Here is a 22680-nt window from a genome sequence, read left to right as displayed (position 1 = left end):
CCCATTTTGTTCTTTTTTATTATTTTTTAGCTATTGGGAGATCTCTTTCCCTTCCAAACGAATTTGATAACTGGCTGTTCTGAGCCTTCAAAGTAGCGTGTTGGAATTTTCACTGTTACTGTGTTGAATCTGTTGATCAATTTGAGTAGAATTGACATTGTAACTACATTTTACCATCCTATCCATGGGCAGGGAATGTCTTCCCACCTATTTAGATCTTCTTTGGCTTATTTTAACAGTGATATATAGTTTTCTATGTACAGGTCCTTTACATCCCTAGTTAAGTTTATTCTTAGTTGATTCTTTTAGTTGCTATTTTGAATGGAATTTTTTCCTTAATTATCTCCTCAGTTAGGTCATTGCCTGTGAATAGAAGCATTACTGATTTTTGCACATTAATCTTATATACCACCACTTTGCTCAATTTGTTTATTAGCTCAAGTAAATTTGCTGTAGATTTCTCAGGATCATCCAAGTATACTATGATGTCATCTGGAAATAATGAAAGCTTTACTTCTTCCTTTCCAGTTTGGATGCCTTATATTTCTTTGTCCTGCTTGATTGCTCTAGCTAGGGCTTCTAGCACAATGTTGAATAATAGTGATGACAGTGGGCATCCTTGTCTCATTCCTGATCTTAGGGGGAAAGCTTACAGTCTCTCTCCAATGAGTACAGTGCACTAGAGAAGAATGTAGGTCCTTGTGTTTTGGGGTGCAATGATCCATATAGGTCTCTTAGCTCTAACTCATTTATCAAGTTGTTTAACTTCTGTTTCCTTGTTGGTCTTATGTCTGGTTGTTCTATCTATAGAGGAGAGTGGTATATTGAGGTCTCCTAATATTATTGTTGAGACATCTATTGTTCCCTTCAGTTTTGCTAGTGTCTCATGTACTTTGGAGCTCCTTGATTCGGAGCATATATGTTTATGATTGCTATTTCTTCTTGGTGAATTGTCCCTTTAATTAAGATATAGTGTCCTCCTTTGTCTCTTATGTTGTCTTTATGTTCAAAGTGTATTTTATCTGATATTAGTATAGCTACACCTGCTTTCTTTTGGTTACACCTTGCATGGAAAATCTTTTTCCATCCTTTCACTTTCAATCTATTTATATCCTTCTGTCTCAGATGAGTCTCTTGTAAGCTGCATATAGCTGGATTCTATTTCTTAATCCATTCTGCCAATCTGTATCTTTTAATTGGTAAGTTTAGTCCATTAACATTCTAAGTTATTACTGAAAAGGCATTTCTTGAATCCACCATCTTTTTATTTGTCAGAAATATATATTCTTTTCCCTCTTTCTCTTTTTGTCCTTTTAGTTACCCTTACTGGTCCTTCAGACCTCCCTCTCTTGTCTTTTTTTTTCAACTGGCAGAACTTGTAGGGCCGGTGTCTTGTTGACTGATTATTTCAGGATTTATTTGTCTGTGAAAATTTTACTCTCTCCTTTGATTAAAGTTTTGAGGAACAGTTTGGCTGTGTACAGAATTACTGTCTGGAAAGCTTTCTCTTTCAGGATCTTAAATATATCATACCACTGCCTTCTTGCCCCTCCTGGTGCTAGTTGAGTAGTCTGAACTCAGTCTTATTTGATTTCCCTTGTATGTAGTAGATTGTTTTTCTCTTGCTGCTTTCAGAATTTTCTGCTTCTCTTTGACATTTGACACACTGATTAGTATGTGTCTTGGGGAAGGCCTGTTTGAATCTGTTATGTTTGGAGTTCGTTGGGTTTCTTTGGTTTATATATTTATGTCCTTTATAAGGGTTGGGAAGTTTTTCCCTATTACATCCTTAACTACTCTTCCTAGCCCTTTACAACTCTCTTCTTCTGGGACAACAGTGATTCTTTTATTTGTGTACTTTGTTTTGTCTATCATTTCCCTTAGAGTCATCTCAAAGTTTTCCATCTTTTTTTGCCATTTACTGTTTTGAGTGTTCGAAATCAGTTATCCTACCTCTATATTGCTTATTCTTTCTTCTGTCTGTTCAAATCTGCTGTTGTGTGCCTCTACTTTGTTTTTTATTTGGTCAACAGAATCTTTAATCTCTGTGATATCTGCTATTTTTCTATTTATTCTTTCAAATTCCTCTTTATGGTTTTCTACTGTCTTCTTGGTCTCCTTTACGTCATTAGCCATCCCACTTATTTTATTAAGTAGAGTTGTATGAACATCTTTGATTAGTTGTTTCAGTGTCTGTGTCTCCTCTGGTGTTTTAATTTGGTCATTAGGCTAGGCTGTATCAGTCAGCATTATGTTTTTGTCACATGTAAATATCTTGATTCATTAATGTGGGAGTTGATTTCCTTCAGTAGTCTAAAGCCTTTTGTATTTGCAGGGTTGATGTGTAGGAGGATGCAGGGCATGGAGCAGAGCACGACAGTGTGGTGATGAATTGCAGTGCAGGTATAGGCAAAGGTTGAGAATGTTATACTAGTGCTTGTCAACATGGGTGCCCAGCAGCCAGGGAAGATGTAGCTGTGCAGGTACACAGGTCTGGGTTGCATTACCCTGCTGTGCACTGGTCTAGGGTGCGGGGCCCTTTGTGTGCATGCACAGAACTATGGCAGCAGATCAGCCTTATGCCTTCATGAGCTGGGGGCGGATATGACCTGGCTGTGCAGGTCAGCATTTTCTTAGACCTGAGAAGCATGGCTGAGGGCTACGCGCCTGCACAGTTCTAAGAGTACTGTAAACTGATGTTCCCAGAGCTAAAGGATGTGATTGGGGGCTGTGCGCATGCACGGGTCTAGGAGTGCCATGAAGCAATGCGCAGAGCTCAAGGGGGGGCGGGGTGAGGTTGTGCAACACTGTGGGCAGGGGGTGGGTGTGGCCTGGGTATGGAGGTTAGCACCTGCAGCCTTTAGCTCTGGTGACTGCCTGTAGTGAGCAGAGAGGGAACAGGTAGTGCTCAAGAGGCATGCAGGAAAGGTGGATTGGCTGCACTTGTGGTCGGGGTGTGGGGCAGCTATGTGTGCTGGGGATGGGTGGGGCGGGAACACTTGGAGCATAGAGATTTAGGGTGGTGACAGGGTTTGGGTGCTGTGGCATGTGGGCTTCGTTGTGGGTCACAGGGCTGCACTGGTGAGGGTAGTGCGTTGAAGGAACATGGCTTGGCTTACTTCCTAGCCTCCATCTCCCTGTCAATGGACTCCTGTGGGCTCTGCACTTCCACTTTAGACTCCAGTTCTCTTGGTATATAAATAAACGTTGTCTTTGTCGTGGCCGCCCACGCCTGCTGCAGCCGTTGTGAGCGCAGGTTCCGTGTTCCTCTCTAGTGTATTTTTATTTGGTCTAAGTGTCTTTCATCTCTGTGATATCTGCTATTTTTCTATTCTTTCAGATTCTTCTTTATGCTCTTCTAATATCTTCTTCATCTCCTTTATGTCACTAGCCAGCCTGTTGAATTTATTGGTAGAGTTGTATGAGCATCTTTGATTAGTTGTTCCTAAGTCTTCGTCTCCTCCAGGGTTTTAATTTGTTCATTAGGCTGTCTGCATCTTCATATGCTTTGTGATCTTCTGTTGCCTTTGAGGCATTTGATTATCTTGAAAGGGTTACTTTGGAAGTTGATTTCCTTCAGTAATCTAAGGTTTTGCATTTGCCAGTCTGGTGTTGTGCAGGTTGAAGTGGGGCGGGGGGCACAGCGGTGTATGGCTAGGTGTGGGGCTGGCATGCTACGCTTGTGCCCAGGAGCGTGTTGTGTGGGGTGTAGTGTTGTGGGTGGGGGGGGGGACAGTACAGGAGTCACAGGGATGGGATGCATCTTGGTAGGTCTTGAAGCAAAGAGACAATGCATGGCTATAGGCATATCAGGGGGTTGTGCAGGTATATAGAGTGTGGCAGGGCCAGTGCGCTGTTGTAGGGGGGATAGTGGGAGGTCATGGCATGGTTGCATGAGAGTAGGTGTGTGGGCAGGGCATGGTGCATCCATGGAGCTCAGAGGTCATAGGAATCAGAGCGTGGAGATTAGGGCGTGGAGGTCGGGGCAAGGTCCCATGTTTGTGTAATGGTAAATAGTACCCAAATTTCCAAATGACTTGCTTGTGCTATTAGTCAGGCCTCTTAGTTCAGTTTAGATGTTGGGGAAAAGGAGAGGCTTATACTATTTTATACCAATAAGGCAACTCTTTATGAAAAGCCCCAGCACGTAGACACTTGTCTTTTGTTTAGAGGAAAATTGCACTGCATTGTATGTTAGGGATTGGTGTTATAGCATTGTGTACCTTTCAGTAATAAATTCTGTTTTGTGCTATAGGGTATCTTTCAGTTGTTGGCCTTATTCTTTCAGGATAAAAAAACTCTTAGAACTCCAGATATTTATTATCTGAGTAAAATAGCTATTTGACTCCATTGATGTAAGAATTTAGTATGGTTTTGCTAGGACTTCAAGCTGCGTATCATCCTTGATGACATTCTGACTAATATTTAACTGTAAGCCATTAAATCAGGAAAGAGCATCTTAGAATATACTAGCACAAATATAATGTTCTTATTTATTTATCTGGCAAACTGAGCCATTGAATTTGAGGAGAACAGTTCAGGGCATATGGCAGAATGCCATGTTATTTATTTGATCCCTGTTCCAAATGTTCTATCAGAAACTAAGACTGAGACTTCTGTTTACTTAGGGATAAAGATAGTTTAGAATGCTTCATGGTCACTATAGAATAATACCATTTCATATGTGTTTTTAAAGTAGTACGTTTCTACATCTCTAAAAGACCCAAGAGCCACAGGTGTCATTTGATAGAAGGAGTGCTGGAAACTGATTATCCACATTCCCTGGTATTAGTTACAGGTATAAGTTAGAGATCAGTTCAAAAACAGATTGAGTTTTCTTTTCAGTGGAGTAAAACTAACAAGAAAATTAGTATATCCATGTGGGACTTTCTTCCTGGCATTTCTCAGAAAATTTATATTTTCCTAAATCATGAATCATGATTAAAAAACAGTTGAGAAATCAAGAAATTGGGGGAAATATTATAATTCTCCTTCAAGAATTAAAGCTTTCACAGTCAACATAGAAACATTACTGATTTGAAGGAATTCATTCATATCAAGCAGAAGTCCTGACACATGTTGCTGACATGTAAAGATGACCTTTCTAAGAACCAGGTCAGGAGTGTGAAGGAGAGAGCAGTCACATATTAATTGGTTGCTCTTGCTTGTCACTGTTGTCATGTTACATTGAGTATGCATTTACTGTTCTGTCTGAATGATGCAAATAATGTTGTAAAAAAATAAATATTAATAGGTTTATATACAAAGTATACTTTACATAAATCCTATAAACGGTGTTCCAAGAATAATTTCAACTTGTGCTTCTATGTAGTACTGCCAATTTGTGAGAAATCCAAATGTTACATTATTCAAATGGTACCCCATATTGTTTGCTGTCATTTTTCCAGTGTTTGTAAAAATAGTTACAGTAGGCTGTAGTTCTTTGTAAATATTTCTAGGCTTAATATTTCTTATCTATTAGGCAAAATTTCAGATATCCGTAATAATAAGTAGAGTATGAAGATTGTGTTGGAAGAATTCTCACACTAATTTATGATTTTAGGAGTTCTCATTTCTCCTTCTTAAGCCCCAGAAATTAGTATCTGTTGAAATTTGAAGATGCTATTGAAACCTATAAAACTTGCATTGTGGTAAGATTACAGCCCAGACTGGAAAAAAGTCCTGGGACTAAATTTCACCATTCAAACAAAACTTTAAATTTCCTCCATTATATTGTATTAACACCTTATCATCTTGGGAAGAGAGGGTTCTGAAAGTTTGTAGAATATTTAGTGATTTTGGAGATAGTTGTGAGAAGTTTCTCTCAATCCCTTGATGTTAATTCTTAGCTCATTCTAGGGTTTTTCTCAGTCCCTTGATACTGAGTCTCAGTTCATTCCAGGATCTCTGTCCCATGCTGCCAGGAAGGTCCACACCCCTGGGAGTCATGTCCCATGCAGAGAGTCCCTCCGCAGTTTTTTTTTTTTTTTTTTTGAAATTAACCCAACATATAGAAATCATACCATTCTACATATGCAATCAGTAATTCTTAACATCATCACATAGATGCATGATCATCGTTTCTTAGTACATTTGCATCGGTTTAGAAGAACTACCAACACAACAGAAAAAGATATAGAATGTTAATATAGAGAAAAAAAATAAAAGTAATAACAATAGTAAAAAAATAAAACAGACAAACAAGTAACCAGACAGACAAAAACAAAAAAACAAAAACAAAAACAAAAACCTATAGCTCAGATGCTTCTTCATTCAGTGTTTTAACATGATTACTTTACAATTAGGTATTATTGTGCTGTCCATTTTTGAGTTTTTGTATCTAGTCCTGTTGCACAGTCTGTATCCCTTCAGCTCCAATTACCCATTATCTTACCTTGTTTCTAACTCCTGCTGGACTCTGTTACCAATGACATATTCCAAGTTTATTCTCGAATGTCGGTTCACATCAGTGGGACCATACAGTATTTGTCCTTTAGTTTTTGGCTAGACTCACTCAGCATAATGTTCTCTAGGTCCATCCATGTTATTACATGCTTCATAAGTTTATCCTGTCGAAAGCTGCATAATATTCCATCGTATGTATATACCACAGTTTGTTTAGCCACTCTTCTGTTGATGGACATTTTGGCTGTTTCCATCTCCTTGCAATTGTAAATAACACTGCTATAAACATTGGTGTGCAAATGTCCGTTTGCGACTTTGCCCTTAAGTCCTTTGAGTAGATTCCCAGCAATGGTATTGCTGGGTCGTATGGCAATTCTATATTCAGCTTTTTGAGGAACCGCCAAACCGCCTTCCACAGTGGTTGCACCATTTGACATTCCCACCAACAGTGGATAAGTGTGCCTCTTTCTCCGCATCCTCTCCAGCACTTGTCATTTTCTGTTTTGTTGATAATGGCCATTCTGGTGGGTGTGAGATGATATCTCATTGTGGTTTTGATTTGCATTTCTCTAATGGCCAGGGACATTGAGCATCTCTTCATGTGCCTTTTGGCCATTTGTATTTCCTCTTCTGATAGGTATCTGTTCAAGTCTTTTTCCCATTTTGTAATTGGGTTGGCTGTCTTTTTGTTGTTGAGATGAACAGTCTCTTTATAAATTCTGGATACTAGACCTTTATCTGATATGTCATTTCCAAATATTGTCTCCCATTGTGTAGGCTGTCTTTCTACTTTCTTGATGAAGTTCTTTGATGCACAAAAGTGTTTAATTTTGAGGAGCTCCCATTTATTTATTTCCTTCTTCAGTGCTCTTGCTTTAGGTTTAAGGTCCATAAAACCACCTCCAATTGTAAGTTTCATAAGAGATCTCCCAACATTTTCCTCTAACTGTTTTATGGTCTTAGACCTAATGTTTAGATCTTTGATCCATTTTGAGTTAACTTTTGTGTAGGGTGTGAGACACGGGTCCTCTTTCATTCTTTTGCATATGGATATCCAGTTCTCTAGGCACCATTTATTGAAGAGACTGTTCTGTCCCAGGTGAGTTGGCTTGACTGCCTTATCAAAGATCAAATGTCCATAGATGAGAGGGTCTATATCTGAGCACTCTATTCGATTCCATTGGTCGATATATCTATCTTTATGCCAATACCATGCTGTTTTGACCACTGTGGCTTCATAATATGCCTTAAAGTCAGGCAGCTCGAGACCTCCAGCTTCGTTTTTTTTCCTCAAGATGTTTTTAGCAATTCGGGCCACCCTGCCCTTCCAGATAAATTTGCTTATTGGTTTTTCTATTTCTGAAAAATAAGTTGTTGGGATTTTGATTGGTATTGCATTGAATCTGTACATCAATTTAGGTAGGATTGACATCTTAACTATATTTAGTCTTCCAATCCATGAACACAGTATGCCCGTCTATCTATTTAGGTCTTCTGTGATTTCTTTTGACAGTTTTTTTGTAGTTTTCTTTATATAGGTTTTTTTGTCTCTTTATTTAAATTTATTCCTAGGTATTTTTTTCTTTTAGTTGCAATTGTAAATGGGATTCATTTCTTGATTTCCCCATCAGCTTGTTCATTACTAGTGTATAGAAATGCTACAGATTTTTGAATGTTGATCTTGTAACCTGCTACTTTGCTGTACTCATTTATTAGCTCTAGTAGTTTTGTTGTGGATTTTTCCAGGTTTTTGACATATAGTATCATATCATCTGCAAACAGTGATAGTTTTACTTCTTCCTTTCCAGTTTTGATGCCTTGTATTTCTTTTTCTTGTCTAATTGCACTGGCTAGAACCTCCAACACAATGTTGAATAATAGTGGTGATAGTGGACATCCTTGTCTTGTTCCTGATCTTAGGGGGAAAGTTTTCAATTTTTCCCCATTGAGGATGATATTAGCTGTGGGTTTTTCATATATTCCCTCTATCATTTTAAGAAAGTTCCCTTGTATTCCTATCTTTTGAAGTGTTTTCAACAGGAAAGGATGTTGAATCTTGTCAGATGCCTTCTCTGCATCAATTGAGATGATCATGTGATTTTTCTGCTTTGATTTGTTGATATGGTGTATTACATTATTGATTTTCTTATGTTGAACCATCCTTGCATACCTGGGATGAATCCTACTTGGTCATGATGTATAATTCTTTTAATGTGTTGTTGGATATGATTTGCTAGAATTTTATTGAGGATTTTTGCATCTGTATTCATTAGAGAGATTGGTCTGTAGTTTTCTTTTTTTGTAATATCTTTGCCTGGTTTTGGTATGAGGGTGATGTTGGCTTCATAGAATGAATTAGGTAGTTTTCTCTCCACTTCGATTTTTTTGAAGAGTTTGAGGAGAGTTGGTACTAATTCTTTCTGGAATGTTTGGTAGAATTCACATGTGAAGCCATCTGGTCCTGGACTTTTCTTTTTGGGAAGCTTTTGAATGACTAATTCAATTTCTTTACTTGTGATTGGTTTGTTGAGGTCATCTATTTCTTCTTGAGTCAAAGTTGGTTGTTCATGTCTTTCCAGGAACCCGTCCATTTCATCTAAATTGTTGTATTTATTAGCGTAAAAGTTGTTCATAGTATCCTGTTATTACCTCCTTTATTTCTGTGAGGTCAGTAGTTATGTCTCCTCTTCCATTTCCGATCTTTTTTATTTGCATCCTCTCTCTTCTTCTTTTTGTCAATCTTGATAAGGGCCCATCAATCTTATTGATTTTCTCATAGAACCAACTTCTGGTCTTATTGATTTTCTCTATTATTTTCATGTTTTCAATTTCATTTATTTCTGCTCTGATCTTTGTTATTTCTTTCCTTTTGCTTGCTTTGGGATTAGTTTGCTGATCTTTCTCCAGTTCTTCCAAGTGGACAGTTAATTCCCGAATTTTTGCCCTTTCTTCTTTTCTGATATAGGCATTTTGGGCAATAAATTTCCCTCTTAGCACTGCCTTTGCTGCGTCCCATAAGTTTTGGTATGTTGTGTTTTCATTTTCATTCGCCTCGAGGTATTTACTAATTTCTCTTGCAATTTCTTCTTTGACCCACTCGTTGTTTAAGAGTGTGTTGTTGAGCCTCCACGTATTTGTGAATTTTCTGGCACTCTACCTATTATTGATTTCCAACTTCATTCCTTTATGATCCGAGAAAGTGTTGTGTATGATTTCAATCTTTTTAAATTTGTTAAGACTTGCTTTGTGACCCAGCATATGGTCTATCTTTGAGAATGATCCATGAGCACTTGAGAAAAAGGTGTATCCTGCTGTTGTGGGATGTAATGTCCTATAAATGTCTGTTAAGTCTAGCTCCTTTATAGTAATATTCAGATTCTCTATTTCTTTATTGATCCTCTGTCTAGATGTTCTGTCCATTGATGAGAGTGGTGAATTGAAGTCTCCAACTATTATGGTATTTGTGTCTATTTCCCTTTTCAGTGTTTGCAGTGTATTCCTCACGTATTTTGGGGCATTCTGGTTCGGTGCATAAATATTTATGATTGTTATGTCTTCTTGTTTAATTGTTCCTTTTATTAATATATAGTGTCCTTCTTTGTCTCTTTTAACTGTTTTACATTTGAAGTCTAACTTGTTGGATATTAGTATAGCCACTCCTGCTCTTTTCTGGTTGTTATTTGCATGAAATATCTTTTCCCAACCTTTCACTTTCAACCTATGTTTATCTTTGGGTCTAAGATGTGTTTCCTGTAGACAGCATATAGAAGGATCCTGTTTTTTTATCCATTCTGCCAGTCTATGTCTTTTGATTGGGGAATTCAGTCCATTAACATTTAGAGTTATTACTGTTTGGATAATATTTTCCTCTACCATTTTGCCTTTTGTATTATATATATCATATCTGACTTTCCTTCTTTCTACACTCTTCTCCATACCTCTCTCTTCTGTCTTTTCGTATCTGACTCTAGTGCTTCCTTTAGTGTTTCTTGCAGAGCTGGTCTGTTGGTCACAAATTCTCTCAGTGACTTTTTGTCTGAGAATGTTTTAATTTCTCCCTCATTTTTGAAGGACAATTTTTCTGGATATAGGAGTCTTGGTTGGCAGTTTTTCTCTTTTAGTAATTTCAATATATCATCCCACTGTCTTCTAGCCTCCATGGTTTCTGCTGAGAAATCTACACATAGTCTTATTGGGTTTCCCTTGTATGTGATGGATTGTTTTTCTCTTGCTGCTTTCAAGATCCTCTCTTTCTCTTTGACCTCTGACATTCTAACTAGTAAGTGTCTTGGAGAACGCCTATTTGGGTCTAATCTCTTTGGGGTGCGCTGCACTTGGATCTGTAATTTTAGGTCTTTCATAAGAGTTGGGAAATTTTCAGTGAAAATTTCTTCCATTAGTTTTTCTCCTCCTTTTCCCTTCTCTTCTCCTTCTGGGACACCCACAACATGTATATTTGTGCAGTTCATATTGTCCTTGAGTTCCCTGATACCCTGTTCAAATTTTTCCATTCTTTTCCCGATATTTTCTCTTTCTTTTTGGAATTCAGATGTTCCATCCTCCAAATCACTAATTCTATCTTCTGTCTCTTTAAATCTATCATTCGAGGTATCCATTGTTTTTTCCATCTTTTCTACTTTGTCCTTCACTTCCATAAGTTCTGTGATTTGTTTTTTCAGTTTTTCTATTTCTTCTTTTTGTTCAGCCCATGTCTTCTTCATGTCCTCCCTCAATTTATTGATTTCGTTTTTGAAGAGGTTTTCCATTTCTGTTCGTATATTCAGCATTAGTTGTCTCAGCTCCTGTATCTCATTTGAACTATTGGTTTGTTCCTTTGACTGGGCCATATTTTCAATTTTTTGAGCATGATCCGTTATCTTCTGCTGGCGTCTGGGCATTTAGTCAGATTTCCCTGGGTGTTGGACCCAACAATTTGGAGGATTTTTCTGTGAAATCTCTGGGTTCTGTTTTTCTTATCCTGTCCAGTAGGTGGTGCTCGTGGCACACGTTTGTCTGTGGGTCCCACCAGTAAAAGGTGCTGTGGGTCCTTTAACTTTGGAAAACTCTCGCCGTCGAAGAGGTTCGCCAGCTGAAGCGGCTTGGAAGAGTGCCAGCCGGCCTGGGGTCCGAATGCGGGGAGGGTCGCCGGCCGCCGCAGCCCGGGAGAGCACCCGTCCGAATTTCCTAGTCGGCCCGGGCCACCAAGCATGGCAGGAGGGCGCCAGCCGCCGCGGCCCGCCCGGGAGAGTGCACCGTTCCCGGGGAGTCACGTGTTTGGAAGGGCCCCCCCCCCGTCACCATTCTCCGTGGCCTGGGGATTTCCGATCCAATTCTCTCAGTTGGTCCGGGGGGCCTCGCGTGGTGTGGGCGCCAGCTTCTGCAGCTTGAGGGTACCGCCTGTCCAGTTCTCCCAGCCAGCCCGGGAAGGGGGAAGGGAGGGACTCCGGCTGCTTGCCTCCCTGCCCGGTGAAGCCCGCGCCCCTCGGCGATCTCACCGGAGCGGGTTCTCTCAGCCAGTCAGCCGTTCCAGGATGGGGTACGCTGTCTTTTTGATCTCTGTCGTGGCTCTGGGAGCTGTTCTGTATCGTTTCTACTCCCCTAGTAGTAGTTCTGGAGGAGAAACTAAGATCCGCGCGTCTTACTAAGCCGCCATCTTCTCCGGAAGTCCTCCAATAATAGTTTAAAGTATATCTTCTTTCTTAGAATACAAGTAAATGTTCAAAGTATTAGTTATAATATGTCTTTTCCATATTGTAAAATATATATGCAAAAGTCTATGAAACTTTTCTATTGGGCATTAAAGAAAAGAGAAATACATTCTCAAAAATATATATATTTTTTCTGTTGTGATTTTTATTGTAAGGTGATACACCTAATAAAAATTTAAACTGCAATTTGATAATCTTTACTCAGGTACCAAATTTCATTAAAAGCAAAGTACTTATTCAAAAGTGATCATGGAACAACTGAAAATACAGAGTAAGGAGAATCAGAAAAATTTTACTGGCCCAATAGGTTGTTTTATTCTTTAATCATGTCAGATTCAAACTTTTCATTTTTCATTAAGGTGAACTGTAACTTCAGTAGTCAGCAATACACAAAAGTTTTGTCACGCAGATTCTTTTCCATTTAGGTAGTCAACTGTTTCTAGCTGTCTCAGCTAGGATAGATAGATGCAGTTATAGAACTGGTTGTGACTGAATGTTCTTTGCAAGCAGCTTTAGATCTGCAGTGCACTTGGCAATTGTCTACTTTTCCTGCTGTGTAGAGATGCACTGCACTATGTGCTTCTCCACCCAGTTTATCATGTGTTCGTGCTCCTTTCGATGCATTATATTCTGCACAGAGATCTGGTAGTCCACGTAATTCTTTGCCTCTTCGTATACTCTGTGCAGCCATTCCCACTGTGTAAGCCATAGCCATGGTATTCCTCTGGACATCAAAAAGATAGTGGTACTTCTGCACCAGTGCCAGCCGTGATTTCTTGAAGTTAATTGCATCTTGGATGTTGTTGATCGAAGCTTGCTTCACCTCTTCTAGTTGAGCAGTTTTTTACTCATTGACTTTATCAACAAATTGTCAAATAGAGGCACCATATTTTTTAACTATATAAATGAACAACCCTATTGTTGATAAGGTAGAAAAGGTCTGTGGGGTAATCACATATATTTCTTTGGGAAAAAAAATACAGGATATGCCCAGTTATGAGCATGTAGGGTCCTGTGACATCAGTTTTAGGATAAAGAAACTGGAAGAATTCCTCAGGAATCAGCCCAAGGTGAACTTTTCCTCCATATTCAGTAAGAGGCAATAGAGGGGCAAAACTTGGCTGTCCTGTATGAAAGATTCTTGTTGTCTGTAATATCCGTGGACCTAGGAGGGCTGCATTCTTAAGTAAGAAGGTTGCTGTGGCAGCAACAGAAAGTCAAGACAGCATGGTCAGAGAGGATCCAGGCAGTGGTTTTAGTATACCTGTGACCCCAAAGGGAGAGTTTGTCAGGGGCAGCCTAGGAGATATATATATATATATATATATATATATTTTTTTTTAGGAGATATAGTTGTAATAACAAAGATAGAGTAGTCTATTAAGTTCTTTGTACCTGCTAAACTCTGGGGATACACTTGTAAGCAGGATAGATATGGGTCTGTCCTAATGGAATTTGCAAACTAGGAAGGCATGGAGATAATTAAAGTAAAGAGCATAAATTGGTACCAGATGACAAATAACTGTGGCCTATATTAATGTTTCATTTGGATTTTCTTGTTACTTATAACTTAGAGTTGAATTTGTAACTTGTAATCTTCACTATATAATACATTTGTTGTATGATGTAGAGCAAATTAAAGTATTTAATAGCAAGTCTAGATACACAGAAGAGCTTATTTTACCATACTCTCTTTGATTGAGTAATGAGCTACCATGAAGTCATGCTGAGATGATGAGTTTATGGGTTGAGAAGACCATGGTTTGATAAATGGTTTCCAAAGGTGGCCACCATCAGTTCCTTTAATGGAACATGGCAGGCTGGTCCACCTGTCAAGAAGTAGAGTCTGTTTCCTTCCCTTTGAATCTTGGCTGGCCTTGTGACTTACAATGATTAATAGAACACCATGGAAATAACTATCTGGGAATTCTGGACCCATATCTTAAGAAGAATCGTAGCTTTTACTTCTTCTGTCTTTGAAGCCAACCTCTTATAAAAGGTCCAGCTACCCTGTTGTAGAGGTCACCTGGCAAAGGGTGTTCCAACTCCAACCAGGCTCCTAGCTGAATGCAACCGCATGAATGAACCCAAGTGAGACCTGCAAAACCACTCTGCTGAGCTATAGCCAATTCACAGAGTTATGCGGAGTAAAAAATTATTGTTGTTTTAAACCAGTAAGTTTGGGGGGGTTGTTTGTTACTCAGCTGTGGATGTCTGAAACACATGGTGTAGGTATGGGAATCACGCTTTCATTCTGTGAGGAACTGTGTAGACTTATGTCCTGGATTGAGTTGAACTGAGCTGAGAAGTTTCTGTTGGCTCAGTATGAGAGAGTTTTGGCAAAGTTGTTTAATTTCCATATACAGTCATATCCAGGGCTTATGAGATTTCAACTTTATGAGACATTTCATTTAATAATTTTACTTGGGGCTATAAGGTATTTCATGACATGATGACAAATGTGAATTTTGCTTGTCCTGATAGCAGCGAGCACTTCAAGATGAAAATTCCTGTATGTGCTCCTCTTTATAGTTTCATAGATGGCACATGTTGCGTTAAATTCTCCTCTCAGAGTACTCATGGTCTGCCAATTAAAGGTTATAGTCATGTTAATTACATTATCTTAAATGTGCTTTTGATGAAATTCTTGGGCTTTACTGTTTAGTGTATGTGTTTAAAATAAAATTTACCTTACATAGATATTTCATAATTAGTTATATTTTCATTGTGGCAGTAGTCTTAGATGTAAGGGGCAGGTTAGTTGTAAAATATTTCTATCAGAGCTGGTAAATAGAGTCACTAAGGAGAGGAAATTGTCTTGATATGTTGGGTTATCATTGCTCACATGAACTATTAGAGTAATTATGACCATTTTAATGGAACTTGTTGCTGTATTAGCATAGAATCATTATTAGTTTGGGGACCCAGGAAACCCAGGAACTAGCTGAAGTGTATGGAATTTTGTGCATATGTGTTTCTTGAAAGTCTTTCTTTTTTGATTATATTTTTTTTATTAGAGAAGCTATAGGTTTACAAAAACTATCATGCAGAAAATACAGAATTTCCATATATCCTCCTCAGACATGCAGTTTTCCCTATTATTAACATTTTGCATTAGTGTGGTACCTTTGTTACAATTTGCTGAAACAATATTATAATTATATTATTGACTATAGTTCATAGTTTACATTGCAGTTTACTGTTGCTGTTAGATTGTCCTATGTTTTGTTTGTTTTTTGCATTTTATTCAAGTAATATATATTCAACCTAAAATTTCCCTTCTTAACCACATTCAAATATATAATTCACTAGTGTTAATTACAGTCAAATTGTTGTCCTACCATCACCACCATCCATTACCAAAACTTTTCAGTTACTGCAAATAATTTATGTAGCAGTTAACTTTTGGAAAAACATGGGAAGGATTGGTGTTAATTCTTTTTGGAATATTTGATAAAATTCATCAGCATTGCCATCTGGGTCCTATGCTTTTCTTTGTTGGGTGGTTTTTGATAACTTAATCAATCTCTTGTTAATGTCTGTTGTGCTCTTCTATTTCTTCTTGAGTCAGTTTGTGTTTCTAGGAATTTATATATTTTGTCAAGGTTGTTTAGTTTGTTGATGTACTGCCTAGTATCCACTTATAATCCTTTTTACTTCTCTGGGGTCGGTGGTAATGTCCCCCTTTCATTTCTGATTTTAGCTATTTGTATTCTCTCTGTTTTTCTCTTTGTCAGTCTAGCTAAAGTTTTGTCAATTTTCTTGATAGTGTCAAAGAAACAACTTTTGGGTTCATTGCTACTATTGTTTTTATTCTCTATTTTATTTATCCCCACTCTGATCTTTATTACCTTCCTTCTGCTCTCATTGGGTTTGGTTTTTTCTTTTGCCAAATCCTCCAGTTGTGAGGTAATCAGAGATATCTCAGATATCTCTGATTTGAGATCTTCAATAAAGGTAGAATGGGAAAATTTAGAAAATACATGGAAATTAGCACTGTTAACCAATAGGTAAATGAAAATCACAGGGGAAATTAGGAAATATCTTGAGGAAAATAAAAACACAGCGTAGCAAAACTTAGGGAATGTAGCGAAGACAGCACTGAGAGGGTGATTTATAGCTCTAAAGGTTTCTATGAAAAAAAAAAATCTCAAAACTGTGCCCCTTTTTTTGGTCCTGTGGAGCTCTCTTCGATCTCCAGAAAACTCCTCAAATGAGCCTTTGAAGAAGTCAAATGAAAATGGGTCCCTTCCACCAAAAAATTCCCTGAAGACATTATCTGGATTATGAAATGTAAAGCCAAACTCAAATGAACTGTCAAAATGACTTCCACCTCCACCAACACCATTTTATCCTTCTTTGCCATATTTGTCATAGATGTCCCGTTTTTGTTTTTTTTTCCACATGAGCAGGCACCGGGAATTGAACCTGGGTCTCCAACATGTCAGGCGAGAACTCTGCCTGCTGAGCCAACATGACCCACCCCTACAATATGACTTTTTAATATCCTCGAATGAGGTATGTCTCTGCACACCTAGAACTTCATAGTAACCCACTATATTTTAACAGATTGTTGGAACAAGTCCCAAGGAGTTTGGCAGCCAGAGGGAGGAAGGAAGAGAGGCTGAGCCTTGGGGCCCGTGGTCTCCTCTCAGCTCTGTCATGGCTGGTGCTGGTGGAGGCAGTCCACATTTTTGATTCTTTAAGAATTTAAAGTATGATCTAAAACTTATTTTTCTTAGTCTGTTTTGTTCTTCAAAATAAGATCCCAATCAGAAATTTCTGCCCCACACAGCAGTGGCTTGCTGGACCACTGTGGGTTCCACGAAATTCCTTCCTTGCTCACTGTGTTCCCAACCCTTTCACTTCTACCAAAGAAAACACTTCAGAATTGAGGGGTGGGAAATACATTATTGAATGGTTCTAGTTTATATTCAGGGTAATCAACCTTAAAACTTTTAACTAAGAGTGCATGGGTGGTTCAGTGGTAGACTGCTCACCTTCTATGCGGGAGACCCAGGTTCGATTCCCGGATCATGTACCTCCCCTCCCCCCCCAAAAAAAGTAGATAAAAAAGATGGTACAACGGTGTAAGGCGGTGCAACAGTGGCTTGGTGGCAAATTCTCACCTGCCATACCAGAGACCCGGGTTCGATTGCCAGAGCCTGCCCATGCCAAAAAAAAAACAAAAAACTTTTAACTATTGCTCCTATTCAGTCCTTAGAAAATACTTTAAAACAATAGTTATGAGAGTGGAAAAGTCACTAGGATATGGGGAGAAAGTATAATTTGATTTTTTTTTTTTAGTGTCTACTTTTTGTTTTCTAATATACATATTAGCACAGGAGATCATATATATGATTTTTACATCTCCATACTAGAGCTGTGGTCAAGTCAGTTAGGATGCAAAATCAAATATTTTAAAGCGCCATTGGTTGAAGAGGGCTGAACTGGGGCTGGTTCCCAGTCTTGGCAGACCGAAGAGTGAATCCTTTCTTTTTTCTTTTCATTCTGCTGAAGACTTTGAAAGTATGAAAGCCAGTCTGCTGGACTATTCTGTTTACTTCGGGTGAAATCAGGTATTGGCACTTGTTTTTTGTTCCATTTTATATATCTGCAAATTAGGCCCTTATGGGACTGGCTTCCAAGCATCTTGCTAACCTGCAAAGGCAATATAAAGTTAAATATTCTACTTAATATAACAATCTAATAATCTACTTAATATATCTTATAGTAAATTGAGGTTATCCAACATGTGGAAACTGATTAAAGTATTCTCCCTGAGCCCCAGGAAGCAAATAAACACTAATAAGTATAGCTTAGAAGTTTGGAAAGAGTTATACAGATAAGTGAAATCAGTAATTAAGATTTTTATAAGGTTTAGAATTTAAAAGCTCCAACAATGATATACGGTTGGTATTTGTTTAAAGTTACACATTTATAGCCCAAATAAGCCCTTAAGTTGTACACTTTAGGTTTTACCAACTTCATAAAAATACTTTGGGGACAGCTGCATCCATGTTTCAATTACATGATTATTTCTTTTCCCATTCTTCTCTCTCTTTTCATTCTGAGTAACTTCTTTCAGATATGGTTCAGTTAGAGTTTATCCTCATCATATTTTGTATACTACTCTTTAGGCGAGATCTGCTGTCTTATGGTCACATCCAGTACTCTTTTAATATAAAACACCCTCTTATTAGAAAGGTTTTCAGAAAACCTCCTTATGACTTTTCTTTTTATATTTTGTTCTCAGCTGTTGTATCATCTCACATTAACCCCAGTTCATTGAAACCTGAAGCATTTTAATACCATTTTCAAATATTGCCTAGGCACTGGCCTGATGCTGCAATAATAGGCCTTGTCATTTTGACCCAATGCATGGAAATTATATTTTCATTTAGAAGAGTTTGTCTTTAAAGAAATCATCCTAGTAAGGCTGAAAGAGATGGTCCATTTCCTGAGTGATGCTTGTCTTCTGGCTATGACTCCTCTCTTACACTTCCAAGGTGATTGATACCCATTCAGGCATGACAGGCCTACAGCAGTGATTAGGATAAAAAAAAATAATTTATTTTCTTGTGCCTCTGTTTAAGAGCAAGGAAACCAGAGAAGCCTCCTTGCAGATTTCATACATTTCTTTAGTTGGAGTTGTGCGTCATGTCCATGTCTGAACCAGTCACTGACAAGGGGACTGAGATTAATTTAGAACAGTGTTATCCAGGGTGGAAACCCCCTTCCACTGCAGAGGGTGAACACTGAACGAAGTTGTTTTGTTTTGTTTTCATTCTGCCTTACAACCAATATATTTTTTTAAGTGAGCTTAATAACTATAAATATATTATAACTATAAATATATTTCTGTCTATTTATGTTGTCTGAATATTCTGTATTATTATGGAAGGAATAAGCCTTTATTTAAAAAATGTCTTTTCAAACATCATTCAGGTTTTAATTTTGTCCATAGTAATGTTCATGATATTCATCTCATTTTATTTTCTATCTCCATATTTGGTACATTATTCCTTTCTAAATTAATCCTATATTTAGTTAATTTCACATCTCAAAACTTTATATATTGGGGCAATGTGGTGGTGGCTCAGTGGCAGAATTCTTGCCCGCCATGCCGGAGACCCGGGTTGATTTCCGGTACCTGCCCACGCGAAAAAAACCCCACACACACGCTTTATATATTGACTTTTCCCCCTTTTATTTACCTTTTCCTTCTTTTTCTGTCTACACAAGCAAATAGCTATTTACATTTTTTTGCTTTAAATTGTTTAATTTTATTTAGTTTGTTTTATAAAGTTTTTTTAATGGATTTTTCTATGCTTTCAAGATTTTTGTTCTTTGCATGTAAAACTTATTTAATATTTTGTTTTGTGATCTCTTGCCATACATTTCTGAAGAAATGATTATTTCATTTGAAAATGAAAATTGGGCTATAAAGAAATGCTCTTAGGCATAATTAGAGAATTTTCTTCTCCATATTTTATCTCAGTGCTGCTCTAAGGACATTCTATAATTTAAAAGGGGTGTTTTGACTGAATTCTTTATACGGACTTACATGTAGACCAAAGTAAACAGAGTAATTTCTGCTTTGGTATCATGACATGGCCAGACATCAGAAAGTTGAAAGACAAGAAAGAGTTCTGAAACGTCAGAAAAGAAACAAAAGGCTAATTCATCTATGATTAATCATTCTTCAACCAAATGCCTCAGCTTGATTGTGGTCACACAGCACCCCTGGAATTCTGTAGGACTTTGCCCAGAAGAAAGTATTTGGCATTACTGCTATAAAAGCAACTACAAAAGAAAATGTTTATAGAGCTGCAACTGCAAAATCATATGCTACTTGAAATCCCAACCTCGCAAGGTTTTCAAAGTTTCCTGACCAGGAAATTATTTAATGTTATTTTACCACAGTCTCACAGCCCAAGGTGATTCATGTGGGTACACGTGGTTGTGACTTCGCTGCTGCTGTGTTGAAAGGAATACAAATGAGCTCATCAATTACCTACAGCACAGAATGAAATACTGGGTCTTTTATTATTATTATTATTATTATCATTATTCAGCATCTACTTTTGTTGATGTCAGGGTCCAATGATACATTGTCAGTAATATAAATTAGCACAGAACAGTTTTAATAAGGAATTTGTGATGCCTCTTAGAGGTACTGGGAAGTAGAGGAATTCTTCTGCTCATCATAAATTCTTGTTTCCAAGGAATCATGAGGAATCATGCAACAACAGTTCTTAAAGGTCATCTGTTCAATGCTTCTCGTTACACGTGAGAAACTTGAAGCTCAAGATGGGCAGTTTGCTCAGAGTTTCCATTAATTCAAACTTTAATTTCAGCAATATTGATAGTTTGAAATTAAGAATTGAAATTCATAGAATGGCATTGCTTATCAGATTTATGATAAGATACATTTAACTTTTAATTTTGAAGAATCATAAAATGTTTATCATATTAATTAAAGGTAAGTGTTAACTGGAAACTAAAGCACGTTTAATTGTGGTCTATTAAATTATACTTTTCTCATCCTTCTCATCTCTGTTTCCACAAGGAAGTACAAAAGCTTGATGTATATTGCATGACTCCTAACCTTTGAAAAATATCAGAATCATCATGGAGCTCTTGAAAAATATTAATGCCTGAGCTCTACCCCAACCTACCAAACAAGACTTACCTCCTTCCTTTCCATAGCCCATTCTTTGGCTGTCACCACTATTTTATGTACCCTTGAACTTACCTACCTTCATGCTTTATGCTGTTTATTGCATCTGAAGTGTCTTCCACTTATCACTGCATGTGTATCTCATAGCTTCCTTTCCAGAACAAGTTCATGTACCAGTTCTTTTAGCCGTTCTATCTCCCCATTTTACCCTTCTCTTATCCCTACTCCCTGTGTGCTGAAGTTGGAAGCAATCTCTCCAGTTTCATGAAATCTTCTAATTTATAAATACTTTGTCTGCAGCTCTTCTTGAGCTCTAGTTGTTGGTAGATGTATGTGATTAACAAATGTTTATGGAGGGCCTGCTTGTGTAAAACATCATGCTAGATGCTGAGGCAAAAGAAAAATGACCGGAAAGTTTCCCTGTTTGTCACTTCCTAGAGCAAGCCATGTCTTATCTGTTACTATCTGCAGTGCCCAGCAAATTAATTGGCATATAGAGGGTGCTTGGTGAGTTTATTGACATGTGTTACATATGGAAAGCAGGCTTTCTGCGTGAATAACACAGGAAAGTGAATGCAAAGTAGTGAGTGAGAACTGAGCCTGGAAATGAACTTCCTTCCATATGGTTCTAATTGATACTTTGGGCTTAGGAAAAATTTTAAAGTCTCATCTCAAATATGATTTATATTTTCTGTGAATTCTTTTTACTTACCTGTAGCTTGTTGTTCTTTTTTTTAAGTAAACTTGTTACTGAAGTGTGGTGTATATACAGAAAAGTGCACACGTTTCGAGTGTACAGTTTGATAGATTGTCACAAAGTGCAATCAGCACCTAGATTAAGGAATAGACCATTACCAGCACCTGTAAGTTCCACTTGTACCCCTCTTAATTCCTCTCTCACTGTCCAGAGGTAAACACTATTCTGACTTCTAATACCATAGATTAGTTTTGCCTATTTTCATATTTTACATAAATGGAGTCACTCAACCTATTTTTATTTTGTGATTTGCTTGCTTCACTTAACATATTCGTGAAATTTGTCTATGTGGTTGCATGTAGCAGCAGTTGATTCATTCCTATTGGTGAGTATGGTATTCTCTTTAATGAATGTGCCACATTTATATACCCAGTTTACTGTGGATGGACTGCTTCTAGGTTTGAGCTAATACAAGTGCAACTTTAAATGCTCTTTTACATGCCTCTTGGTTGAAAGTGAATATATGCATACATTTATGTTGGGTATATGGACCCACTTATGGAATCGCTAGATCATAGGACATGTGTATATTCAGGTTTAGTTGATAGTGCCCGCAGTTTCTTTAGTGGTTCTCTAATTTACACACCCCTCCCCCCTAGCAGTATATGTGAGTCTCTCTTGTTCTGTATCCTGCTGGGTGTGTAATGAGGATATATTTTGGTATTAATCTGCATTTTGCTGTTAGCTGGTGACTGTGAGCCCTGATTGTGCAAGTATTGGCTATTTGTAAAGTATCTGTTCAAGTCTTTTGCCCGTTTTTCTATTGGGTTGTCCATCTTAGTAATTCATAATAGTTATTTATACAAACTGGATAAGAATCCTTTGTCAAATAAATACACTGCAAATACCTGCTTCCACTCTCTGCTTTCCTTTTCATTCTCTTTATGGTATTTTTTTTTTTTTTTTTTTGGTGAGCAGAAGTTCCTAATTTTAATGTAGTCTAATTTATTACTTTTTTTTCCCATTATGTTTAGTGCTTTTATATATTGTTCAAGAAATTTTTGCCTACCCCATGGTATGGAAATTTTTACCTCTATTTTCTTTTAGAAACTTCATAGGTGTACTTTTCATAGTTAGTACAATCCAGCTGAAATTGATTTTGGGATATGGTATGAGCTAGGGTCCCA

At 37.7% G+C, this 22680-nt stretch overlaps 1 protein-coding gene and 1 pseudogene across 25 annotated transcripts in view; one reads left to right on the top strand and one right to left on the bottom strand.

The window, feature by feature from the left end:
• The window catches only part of ATE1 (arginyltransferase 1), a 248009-nt gene that overhangs the window by 112369 nt on the left and 112960 nt on the right, over positions 1 to 22680 (top strand). The gene's annotated exons all lie outside the window — the stretch shown is intronic.
• On the bottom strand, positions 12585 to 13342 carry LOC143654387 (ATP synthase peripheral stalk subunit b, mitochondrial pseudogene; annotated as a pseudogene).

The sequence above is a fragment of the Tamandua tetradactyla genome, chromosome 13, assembly GCF_023851605.1.
Source record: "Tamandua tetradactyla isolate mTamTet1 chromosome 13, mTamTet1.pri, whole genome shotgun sequence".
Taxonomy (NCBI): domain Eukaryota; kingdom Metazoa; phylum Chordata; class Mammalia; order Pilosa; family Myrmecophagidae; genus Tamandua; species Tamandua tetradactyla.
The sequence above is the reverse complement of the archived record's forward strand: the minus strand, read 5'-3'. Positions and strand labels throughout refer to the sequence as shown.